Source organism: Castor canadensis, chromosome 5, assembly GCF_047511655.1.
Source record: "Castor canadensis chromosome 5, mCasCan1.hap1v2, whole genome shotgun sequence".
Classification (NCBI taxonomy): domain Eukaryota; kingdom Metazoa; phylum Chordata; class Mammalia; order Rodentia; family Castoridae; genus Castor; species Castor canadensis.
In genome coordinates this window covers 41,255,486-41,268,763 of record NC_133390.1, presented here as the reverse complement: position 1 = coordinate 41,268,763, position 13,278 = coordinate 41,255,486, and positions in this window count along the sequence as shown.

Here is a 13,278-nt window from a genome sequence, read left to right as displayed (position 1 = left end):
AGGATCAGGTGTGTTGGGTGCTTGGGTGGAGACGCACAAACCTCATAGCTTCTTTTCTCTATCTTTATTCTTTAAGGCCTTACTCATTTACAGTTCCTTAAAACCTTGCTTCTAAAGTCTTCTTTAAAACCTCTTTCCTTAGACCCACTCTGTCCCATGTTCTCTCTTAGCTGTTCTTTAGCATAATCTCTCTTTAAGTCTATGCCCCCAGACTTGCACCGTCCCATGTTCTCTCTTTAGCTGTCTTAAAGTCTCAGTGCTCAGACTTGCAAACAACAACAGCCACACCTAAAAACTGTATATGCATAACCCTTTTTTTAATTTCTTTTTTCATATGTGCATACAATGTTTGGATCATTTCTCCCCCCTGCCCCCTCCCTCTCCCCCACTACCCCCTTGCAACCAGGCAGAAACTATTTTGCCCTTATCTCTAATTTTGTTGAAGAGAGAGTATAAGCAATGATAGGAAGGACCAAGGGTTTTTGCTAGTTGAGATAATGATAGCTATACAGGGAGTTTACTCGCATTGCTTTCCTGTACATATGTGTTACATTCTAAATTAATTCTTCTCAAACTAACCTTCTCTCTAGTTCGTGGTCCCCTTCTCTTATTGGCCTCTGTCGCTTTAAAGTTTCTGCATTAGTTCCTTTGCATTGAGGACATCAAATGCTATCTTGTTTTTTTGGGGTTTCTTGCCTGTCCTCATACCTCCCTTGTGTGCTCTCGCCTCATCATGTGATCAAAGTCCAATCCCCTTTGTTGTGTTTTCCCTTGATCTAAAGTCCACATATGAGGGAGAACATATGATTTTTGGTCTTCTCAGCCTGGCTAACCTTGCTCAGGATGATGTTCTCCAGTTCCACCCATTTACCTGCAAATGATAAGATTTTATTCTTCTTCATGGTTGAATTAAATTCCATTGTATATAAATACCACATTTTCTTTATCCATTTGTCAGTAGTGGGGCATCTTGGCTGTTCCCATAACTTGGCTATTGTGAATAGTGCTGCAATAAACATGGGTGTGCAAGTGACTCTGGAGTAACCTGTGTCACATTCCTTTGGGTGGATCCTCTAGAGTGGTATTGCTGGATCAAATGGCAGATGTATGTTTAGATTTTTAAGAAGCCTCCAAATTTTTTTCCAGAGTGGTTGTACTAGTTTGCATTCCCACCAGCAGTATATAAGGGTTCCTTTTTCCCCACATCCTCACCAACACTTGTTGCTATTGGTGTTCCTAATGATGGCTATTCTAACAGGGGTGAGGTGGAATCTTAGTGTGTTTTTAATTTTCATTTCCTTTATTGCTAGAGATGGTGAGCATTTTCTCATGTGTTTTTTGGCCATTTGAATTTCTTCTTTTGAGAAAGTTCTGTTTAGTTCACTTGCCCACTTCTTTATTGGTTCATTAATTTTGGGAGAGTTTAGTTTTTTGAGTTCCCTATATATTCTGGTTATCAGTCCTTTGTCTGATGTGTAGCTGGCAGATACTTTCTCCCACTCTGTGGGTGTTCTTTTCAGTTTATAGACCATTTCTTTTGTTGAGCAGAAGCTTTTTAGTTTTATGAAGTCCCATTTGTCTTTGCTATCTCTTAGTTGCTGAGCTGCTGGGGTTCCATTGAGAAAGTCCTTGCCTACACCTATTAATTCCAGAGTATTTCCTACTCTTTCCTGTACCAGCTTTAGAGTTTGAGGTCTGATATTAAGGTCCTTGATCCATTTTGAGTTAATACTGGTATAGGGTGATAAACATGGATCTAGTTTCAGTTTTTTGCAGCTACTGAACAGTTTTCCCAGCAGGTTTTTTTGAAGAGGCTGTTTTTGTTGTTGTTGTTGTTAATCCATAGTATAGTTTTAGCTCCTTTGTCAAAGATAAGTAGGTTATAGTTGTGTGGTTTCATATCCAGGTCCTCTATTCTGTTCCACTGGACTTCATGTCTTCTTTTGTGCCAGTACCATGCTGTTTTTATTGCTATTGCTTTGTAATATAGTTTGAAGTTGGGTATTGTGATACCTCCAGCATTGTTCTTTTTGCTGATTATCGCCTTGGCTCTTCGTGGTCTCTTGTGTTTCCAAATAAATTTAAGGGTAGATTTTTCAATCTCTTTGATGAATGTCATTGGAACTTTGATGGGAATTGTATTAAACGTGTAGATTACTTTTGGGAGTATAGACATTTTTACTATGTTGATTCTACCAATCCATGAGCATGGGAGATCTCTCCACTTTCTATAGTCTTCCTCAATCTCTTTCTTCAGGAGTTTATAGTTTTCCTTGTAGAGGTCATTCACATCTTTTGTTAAGTTTACACCTAGGTATTTGATTTTTTTTGAGGCTATTATAAACAGAATTGTTTTCATATATTCTTTTTCAGTCTGTTCATTATTAGTGTATAGAAATGCTAATGATTTTTCTATGTTGATTTTTATATCCTGCTACCTTGCTATAGTTGTTGATGGTGTCTAGGAGCTTTTGAGTAGAGTTTTTTGGGTCTTTAAGGTACAAGATCATATCATCTGCAAATAGGGATGTTTTGACAGTTTTTTTACCTATTTGTATTCCTTACGCATAACTCTTAAAGTCTCAGTCCTTAGCCTTGCACTGTCCCATGTTCTCTCTTTAGCCCTCCTAAAGTCTTGGCCCTCAGGCTTGCTAGCAATTCCCCTTCAGCAATTCTTTTCCCTTCAGCAATCTTCTTCCCTTCAGCAATCCTTTTCCCTTCCAAAAGCCTCCCACACCAAAAAAGCCAAAAGCAAAATCCTCAAAGCAAAAAGACCCAAAGCAAAAAGCCTCCAAAGAAAGCAAAAGCCTCAATGCAAAAGCCCAGTGTCCTCCTTCAGTGAGTCTTTTAAATCCAGTGTTAAATAGAGTGGAGCAGCAGTTCTCAGGGAGGGGCATAACATTGTTAGGAGAAGCAGCTGTTCTGCATTTCCCTCTTCTGTGGCCAGTGGTGTGCCAGTCTCAGTCTACAGATAAACGTTTTAGGAAAAGCAGTTGAACTGCATCTTGCCTTGCTTATGTCCAGTTCTCATAACTTCTCATAATCTGCTCTCCACAGGCACTGATGGAGGGGTTGAATTCAACTATGATATATTATTAGAACTTTTGTAAATAGTCTGTTTCTTGAAAGGACTCAATAGAACTAGAAGCCTCCTACGGCCAAATACCAACAAAACCCCCTCTGCCTCTTGGTTTCCACAATGACAAACAGGGAGTTGACATCTCACTTCACCACTCCTCCTTTAAAATATGTGCTAACTGACTCCCCAGGCCAGTGGTACTGGGTGGAACACATAATAAACAAGGGATGACCTTCCACTCCTGCCTCGTGGAAGCAGTTAGAACACCAAATATCCTGCCAGCCTGTTTTGGCAACATGTGCAGGGAACTGTTTGGCCTTTCCCCCATACATCCATACTTTTTCTTGTAAAAGTAAATAATAGAATAGAGGCTAACTTCTTTTTTGTACTCTATTTTAAAATTCCTGGTACCAGTTTATTTAAAATTTTATAATATTCTAAAACAATTCTTCACTTCCTTCTGCCAAATACCTTTTTAATTCTTTCTATTCCAAGAAAACTCTCCTAAGTGAAAATACTCTTGTGATAATTTTCACTTAAACACCCATCCAAAATACTATTGATTAATAATAATCTGCATATTTATAATTTTGTCTCATTTACCATGTTATAGAGATGGATGAGTATTCATATTCTTTATGTCTAGAAATGTTATTAATATTAGAATTAAGTCTATAAGCATAATAATAAATCAGAGCAAATTTTGAGAATTTAGAAATTAATGTTTGGTGTTGTCAAGAAGAAATAAGCACAATATAACTTATAAAAGCCTTAAATTGTAATTCTAGAGTTATAATAGGCAATATTTTGAAAATTCTACAAAAAATATACTACTATTTTGTCAATATCATGTTAACCTAAATTTAGAAAACTTTGAGTAAGATGCTGATAACAATTTTTGGTTTTGTATGCTTTTCATCTAGTTTGCTTTCATAGTACAGTCACAAATTACAAAGAGAAATTACTACATATAGATAATTTCATCATCTCATAAAGTTATCTCTCATCAAAAGTATTATTTCAGAAACATTTTCTTTTTAAAAGCCATCTAATTATTGTTCAAAGTATGTTGCATTTGTGAGTTCTGAAATTCTATCTAGGATAGAAAAAGGTTCTGCTCTGCTTATGACCAATTTTCATGTAAATAAATTATAGAGAAAATCTAAACATGTAAATAATTTATAATGTGATGAGTTATTTGCAAGCTGGTAAGTTTGCATTGTCCAAGGTTAGATTTCCTTGGCTTCCCCCACTTGGCTTTCCTGGATCTCATATAAAGACATGGAGCTTTTTATCTCACCCCTATTTCACAGGGTCAGGAAATGATATTAACCCTTTTCTGAGTGAACAGCTATGGCTAAAAAAATCACATAGCAAAAAATATGTCTGCAGGATATAAGGAAACATAGAAGGGTAAAAGGGTTGAAGGGAGGCTTTTGAAAGAAATAACCAAGAGTCAGAAAAAGATATTTTTAGATTCCTAAGTATCTTGAAAGAAAAAAAACATAGTAAAAGAACAAGTGTTAGGCTTTTGCCTGAAACTGACACTTGTTCCAAAAGGAAAATGCAAAGAAGAAAATGAAAAACTGCTCAGTGACCTTTCCTATCATGCCCTGAAGATAAGATTTGCTTTCTAATAAAATGGCTGGTAAAATAAAAATAATTGTGACCCTTACACTGTTCAGTTTCGCCTTTTGTATAGAGTTGCAAATTGTCACTTACTATTTCAAACATAAAATATATAAAATTACTATGGTATTCATTATTTTAGCTGCTTAAATTGCACTCATTTATAAATCTTATGGGCTCCTAGCCATTCTCATTCTAAAGTGGACTAAAAGATTTGTTTTAGATGTATGTGTGTATTTATACACACATATGAATTCCTGTAATAATAATACAGGTAATGACTATCTTACAGCCACTGCTAACAGATATTGAAAATATTGAATATTGTTGCCTCCAGGTGCTGTGTCTTAAATAGTTTGCATACAATATTTTATTTCTATAAATTTAGTTCTGGAGTTTCAAATGATGAAATTAAAGTACAGGAAAGTTAAAAAAAAAATACCAAAATCACACAGTCGCTGAAATCAACAGGCTGCAGTCAATGGAATCTGATCTTTTCATCCATGTGTTTTACCACTGTTTTATACTGAACCTACTTACATGCCAATAGCAAAATGCTTACTTATTTGTTTTTTGTTCAGCAAATGGTACATAATGTTTTCCTTAGGATGTGTACATTCTTTTCATTTGTTTCAAACCTTCATATATAACTCATGAATAAACTAATCTTTCACTTTATAAAGTAGAGATTTATCTAATCTCTCAGTTATCAAATGAAGTCAGGAATACCTTGTCTCCATGTAGAAAGTCACCCTGAGTAAGTGGTCTAGTTCAGCATGCCTGAATAAGATTCTCAATTTGGAGATGATGCTGCATGTTCTAACAGCACATGCTATGTTTTCCCCCAATATAAGTCACATCCGTGCATTGCCCATGCTTTAACTAGATTTACTCTCTATATAAATTGTAATTGGACTAATAAAAATTGCCAAATTATATAATAACAATTTAGTAAATAATACATTTTCAGATAGTCAATCCCCAAATATTTGCAGCACAAATACCGGTATTAAATTATGTAAAATTATTAGTATTTATCATTTTGTACACAGAAGGATGCATGCCTCAAGGCTGTTTAAATAAATTCAATCATACATTGCTGAGAAGATAGATAAGTAGATAGATAGATAAGAAAGGCAAATATTCCCAGTATTATTATATTAATTTTTCTTTCATTCATCATATGTGAAGGAAGTGGGTGCATATTGTACAAATTTCTTTGTCGCTGCTCATAATTATTGAAAGTTTATTTTTTCAGTACAAATGAATAAAATATACTATTTATCAGAAATTCAAATTAAAATAATTAACTTTTTCACAGAAGAAAAATAATTATATGAAATATTTAGATTTATTTCCTTTATAGTCATTTTTCCCTTCTTCAAAAGAAATTTAAATGATAACTGTGGATTTTCTGTCCAGGACTCAGAGATTCTTCAGACTCTCTGATCTACATTATTATATGATCTTTTTCAACCTGCACTCACTTATGACATGTTTTTCACTAATAACCATTCATCCTGATAGCTATTAATACCACAATATTCCATATGTTTCCTAGACTTAGAAGGCTTGATAATAGTAACATAAGTTTGCATGATATTTTATATTTTACAGCACAATTTTTACAACCTACTCCAAACATTTCTAAATAGATCAGGTGTGGTTTTCAGTATCTATAATTTCATCCTTGTTTACATTAGCAAACTGGCCTTCCTCTACTTACTCTTCAGTTGAGTTAGATTATAGAACATTCTTTTCATAAAGTTAAAAACTTGACTTTTTAGCGAGTGTTTACCTTCTTTAATTTCCTATACCTATCTTCTTTACCTTATCTTAACCAAATATCTCAGGTCACTTGAAACCTAGGTCAAGTACTTTCACCTGTATAAGAATGTGTGTCTTTCTGCCACCTGATGGTAATATGTTTGCCTCTTTGGGATTGTAAGAGCACATTATTCTCTTATGATTTGGTTCGTAGTCTCTTATTTATAATAACTGCATGTGTTATTTTTCTTATCATGTGACAATTTCATTGAGTAAAGTATTGTGTTCTCATTTCCCTCCTAACAGCACCTAGTTCATTGTGGGAATTCCATGTAATGCATAAACTTTCAGAAGAGAATGTGTGGACAAAGCAGCTTCCATCAGTTATAAACCTGGGATTTTTAACTCATCATGTTTTTCAAAGAAGGTGATGTTTATAGATAAGCCTTAAAGCCACTGGAACTGTCACACTTAAAAGTCAAGTAACTCCACCCCCAAACATAGTTCATTCATTTTATCTGAAATGTGTCTGGATCTCATGATTTATCACTATAAACTCATGTTTTAATTTTTTCTTCACTCATACATTTGGCATTTATCTTGAACTTTCGTAGCTTAGCTTTCTGTAGACAGAGATATTTTTCTATATTTTTTCACCTTAAATTTTGTATGTTAAACTAAAACTCTCTTTTCAAATGACTGAATTAAAAGCAAAAAAAAAAAACTATTTGTAAAAAATCTACTAATCACTGCAGATATTTTAATAGAAGCTTGAGAAATGAATACAAGTATCCTCCATATTGTTTTTTAAATTATCATGTAAGCATGTAACTTATTGTACAGAAATTTCAAATTCTGAAAAATCTTTAGGCTGTTGCACAACTGTAAAGTATAATATTATAATTAGAAAAAAATTTTAGCTGAGGCCTTTCTGCTTGATTTGTGGAAGTCCACATTTTTCTGTTTTATATAATTATAAGAAACACACTTTAGTTTTACCATGTTAGCTAGCCTGCTTTCCTTCTAGGTACCACTGGCACTTTTAAATCATTCTTTTGTAAGAACTCATGCTTTGCCATACTTAGTAAGCAACAACTGTAATTCTAAAATGTGTCAAAATCTGTCATAGATCTGCTTCATTATTTAGTTGAACTTGAAAAAAAAAGATTTCTTTTCTCTATCCAAAGGCATTTCTGTAGAAGAAATTATATACAAACACACAACACAAAAGAGACTGAATAAGAAAAGAAAATTGACATTTTGATTTGTGGACTCTCCAGTAGGTCTATCATTCATCCAGAAAAATATCACTATTGTCACTCTTCTCAGGCATGGAGACTAATTGGTGCAGCTGTGACAGAAAAGTCTTTCTGCAGGGAAAGCCGCCTTGCAAAGAAATAGAATATGCTAAAGGACTTGCAGGTGTTAGGAATCGAGTCTAAAAGATGAGACTGTGTCTGATTAGGGAGAGCTAAAGATGTATAGATGTGTCTTTCTAAACACCGGGTTACTAATATGCTTTTTTGTGTGGATGACAGTTCATTCATTGAGTAAATATTTTTGAATTTGTACTCTGTACAAAGCAACGTGCTAGGCACCAGCCTGAGCTTAAGCCAACAAAATTCAACATGATATAAAAGATGCTGAAGAATCAACAAAGAAATGAACTCTCTCGAACTCTCTCTCTCTCTGTCTCTGTCTCGCTCTCATTCTTTCTCTGTCACACACACACACATCTCAATTTAACATATGTAGGAAACTTGCAAAGTTTATAAATTCAGTCCTCTTTAAAATTCCTATTCAAAGATTTTGTATTGGGCCTCATTTTCTGCACAATCTGACTGAGGAGATAAGGGTCCTACTCCATTAAGACCTCTGGCTTTGACATCGTGCCCTGAATTGATAGTGGACTGATTTGTTCTTTTTTAAGTTCTTCCCTTCAAAGGCACTTAAAACCAACCAATCACTTCCACCATCCATATATTTACCAAGAATCCATTGAAGTATCTTACTTAGGAGCAATGACAATTTTAAAAATAGGGTTGATGAGAGACTTTAGTAGGAAAGTGAAAAAGAGAGGAGAGAAAGAACACAGGGAATGAGAAGCAGATGCTCACAGCTGAGAATCAGTCTGTCGCACACTACAATGGAAACTCTCAAGGTATATGGTAAGGTCACCCACTGTAGCATATAATGTTGCTATTGAGAAACATCTGGGTAGTTTCTAAGAATGGACTTTTATGACTAGTGCTGAGAGGAACAATCTCACACATGTCTTTTGAAGAACATATGTATGTGGTTGAAGTATGTACATACCTAGAACAAGAACTACTCCATTATGGGGTACCCATACGTTCTGCTTATTAGGTACTGCTAAACATTTTTCTAAAGTTGTTATACCATTCTGCACTCTCATGAACAGTTAAAGAGTATTGCATCTGTTCTGTATCTTTGGTAGTAATTGGGATGTTCTGTCTTTTCTCATTTTATCCATTCTGTTTTACATATATATATATATAAAGTGTAGGTCTAATTTGCTTTTTTCTGACTATCAATGAAACCAGGTATCATTTTCACTTGAAAATTTTGCATCTTTTATTGTAAAGTGCCTGTTTAAATATGTATTTTGTTTAATTAAACAAGATTGTGCTATAAACTAGATTTTTCTTATCCATATTTTATATTTTTATATCCTATCAATGATAGTCATAGGCTTAAATAATTTATTTTATCCATTCAAAACTATACCATGCACTAACCATTTACCCAGAGATGGGCACCAACTTAACTTCCAGTTGTTTTCTACTGTGAAAATGGTAGAAAAATCATACAGTCATTCATATTTTCATAGGTTTTGATGACTAGGTCCCAGCTAAAGTCCAAACCATATTGCAAAATTGAGAGTAACAATTCACACTGTCCCTGATGTACCTCAGAGTTTCTCCTTTTTCATATCCTGGCCAAGTGTTATTATTTTTCAATTCTCATATTTGCTTCAATTTTTTCCTTTTTCTGATTACAGCTAAACTTAAGCAGTGATAAGGTACATGCAACACATGTACAAAACAGGTTGGTTATGGAAACTTATCATAGAGGATCAGCTGATTATATGAAGTTCCCAAAGTCCTTACTGCCTGACTGGAAGCTGTGCTGTTCTTTATATGCTTAGTGGAAATTGGGAGGAAACAAAGAGCATCTAATCCATGATATAACACTGTGAATCAATGGATTTTAAACTGCAAATTCTTGGGGATATTCTTGCTGATGAGAGGAATAGCCTAGTTTCCTGAGTTGCCTTCAGGAATTTGCTTCTCAGGGCCAGTACTGAATGTAGACCATGCAGATCTTTGTACTGAACCAGATAATTGATATTCTACTTGGAATGGGGCATTGCTTGGTTCATACTTCCGTCTACTCAACAAGTGGTTTTGCATCTTCTTGGTCACTCACTGGTCCCTAAGAGAACTAATTAAACAAAAGCCTTTCCATCACAGGTAGAAATTAATTGAAGTGAAACTTCTAGTTACTCTTAAAATGGTGAAAATGATATCACATAAGTATAGAGACTATAAAGTTTATACGGTTTTCATTAAAAATGTGTGAAATCATCTAAGCACTTGACATTAAAGCCTAAACTGAAAATACAATAAAAACTCCTGAGATGGGATTAAAGCATGACTTACTGTCATTTAAAAATGTTCGTTAGTTGGAGGCTTCTATTAGTCTAAGAATTTTGCTGACAGTGCGAGAAACCTGTGTGGGCGCTGTGCTCCTTTAACCCCTAGTTCTTGGGGAATCTGAAGAATCAGATAGCCTCCTTCTAGTGTGCTTATAATATTATATCAAAGTGAAAGGAAAAGAAAGCCAGAGTACACTAGAGAAATGCAAGTCCTAGGGGAGACAAAGTGTGTGCCAACAGTTTATTTTGAGGTGGCATTACAAATCCAACCAGAATTGATTCTCTCCTGCTGTGGACATAGAGCTTTTCTGCTGTTTAAGATGGTGAGAAGGTTTGGTTGCCTCAAGGAGGTAGAGAAAATTGCTGTCAAGGACTTTGTAGCAAGTTCTTTTATGTAAAGTAGTTGCAGTTTCTTATGAGCCAAGATACTGGAATAAGCATCTAATTTCATCCCTGGAAAGGAATGATGAAAGCTTGATATAATTCCTGTGGCTGATGAAAATATCTACACGAAGAACCAAAGTAACCAGACTGAAGAGGTTCTATCAATAATCAAGAAGGTCTAGAAATCACTAGGAATTGTCTAAGAATGGGATTGAAATTTGATAAGGTTCCCCGTGTCTTGGTCAAGTTGTGGGAAATGTTTGTAAGATAATTGCCATGAACCAGGGAAATGCGATTGTTGTCACTATCTACTGGGACTGGACATAGCTGTAATAAGAAAGGAGAAAGATAATTTATAGAACCCTTGCCCATTCCTCCCCAGTTTTCCAAGGTCAGATATGTTTATAAATAAGTTGTTCTTTTGGGAAATAGCTAGAAAGCTGGTTCTTCCCCTGCAGTCACACTGTACAAAAAATCCAACAGAAAACATTCTGCCTCCAATGATGACCTCTGAATACAAATGAGGACAATTTCAATGGAAGGAAATCTGAAGAAAGAACATGACAGTTACAATACTGTCCCTCACTCCTAGAGATAAAATTTAAAAACTCCCCGGGGAATAAAATGGTGCTAACCTGGAAGCAAGACTATCTAGGTTCAACTCCCAGGTCCACCCCTTAACTAAATGTGGGACTTTGGACAAGTTACTTAATTCTTTGTGTCTCTATTTCTTAGTTTAAAAGAAATCAAATGACATTTTCCACCTTGTTATAAGGATTAAATTAATATATTTAACCATGTCCAAAGATCTAGACAAAGGTAAATCACATTTGTTCATGCATTGAATAAATTGAATTTCTTGCCTATTTTTTGCAGATTCATAGAAATGTAGTCTGCATAACAGATATTCATTCTTATAATTATAGATGTACAAATGTCTTCCATTCTCTTATCTAATGTGTCTAGCAATTATGATCATGTTTTATTGCTAATATATTACAGTATTAAGGAGGAAATAAATATTACCATTTTGTTCATTTTTCTAAATAATCTTAATGATTGGAAAATATTTTCCTTTAAATTAAGATGGACTTTATTAGGAAGCCCCCAAATCCTGTTAGCATTTTGTACTGAATTTGCTGCATATTTATATATAAATATTCATAGAACTGGCCTAAAATAGTGTTGTTGCTCTATCCACAAATATTTGGCTAGCTTCTAGAAAATCTTGGTTTTCAAACTTAATTTTCATTTAGACTCACATGGAAATGTAATTTATTAGCAGAAGAGTACCTCACTAACTTAGATTGTTGCAAGTCTCAAGTAGTTAAAGAAGAAAGGATGTTGTGTCATGGGTCAATGTTGTTGCAAGCTTTCCTTAAGGTGCAGAACATTTCACTTTTTCCAATTTCTGCTTTTGAGTGGTCAGACAACATTTATTGTCACTGCATACATTAACTTACAACTTTGCAACACTTTCATGAAGGTGAATACAAATTTTCCTAATGCAAGAGTCTCTTGATGCTCCATTTTCATATGCAATGGTACATTTACCTATTATTACAAACAACTATTTAAGCATGAGAAAATCCTACTTAACCTACTCAGAAAATATTCAGTAGTCTACCTATTATCCTGGTTTCATACTCTGGGATTGTAGTTACCCATGGTCAACCTTGATCTAAAAATATTAAAGGAGAAATTTCAGAAATAAAAAATTACAGTATACACTTTTCAGATAGCATGGTGAAATCTTGCACTATTATGCCTTTCTTGCTTGGACCAGAATCATCTCTTTATCCAAAGTATTCATGTCGTATATACTACCCATATGTTACTTAGTGGTTCTGTGGATTATGAGATCAACCATAATGACATCATAGTGCTTGTGTTTAGTAATCATTATTTTATTTAATAATGGCCACAAAGTACAAGGGTAGTGTTTCTGGCAATTTAGATATGCCAGAGAAGCCCTAAAGTTCCTTCTTTAGTGAAAAGGTTCAATTTAGTATGGAAAAAAAAAATGTGTGCTAGGATTGCTAAGACCTACAGTAAGAACAAATCCTCTACCCATGAAATTGTGAAGAAGGAAAAAAAATGTGCTAGTTTTTCTGTCAAACCTCAAAAATGCAAAAGATGCAGTTACAGTGAATGATAAACAGTTAAGATGGAAAAGCCTTTCAATTTGTGTATCTACATATAGGGAAAAGCATATATTTATAGGGGTTGTTACTGTCTATATTTTCAGGCATCCAGTGGGTCACGAGTCACCTCTCCTGTAGATAAAAGGAGACTATCATAGTTACAGCAGATGGCATACTATTTTGAACTAAAAGATACTAGTTTAATGTGGCCTTACTATGAGTAGTGATATGGTAGTCTAAAGAGATGCTCTTTTTAAAGTGCCTTATAAAATGAAGGAGTGACATAATCACTTTATAAAATAAAATTATTAAAATTTGACATACATTGATTGGAATTTGAGAAAAGCTGATTCTGAGAAATATTCAAGAAATGACATTTAGAATTTAGGTTTGCAGAGCATTTGCTGATGCTTCTGTCATTTTCAAAAACCTTTACTTTGAAGTTTAGTGTCTCAACATAAAGACTTAACTTACAGAACTGGAAAACCTCTCAGTGCAAGTTACATGATCATTAAAAGTATAACCAGTTAATTGATTTGTTACACAGTTTCCCACATAATGAAAAAAATCTAACTTACTTCAAAATTGGGGAAGGT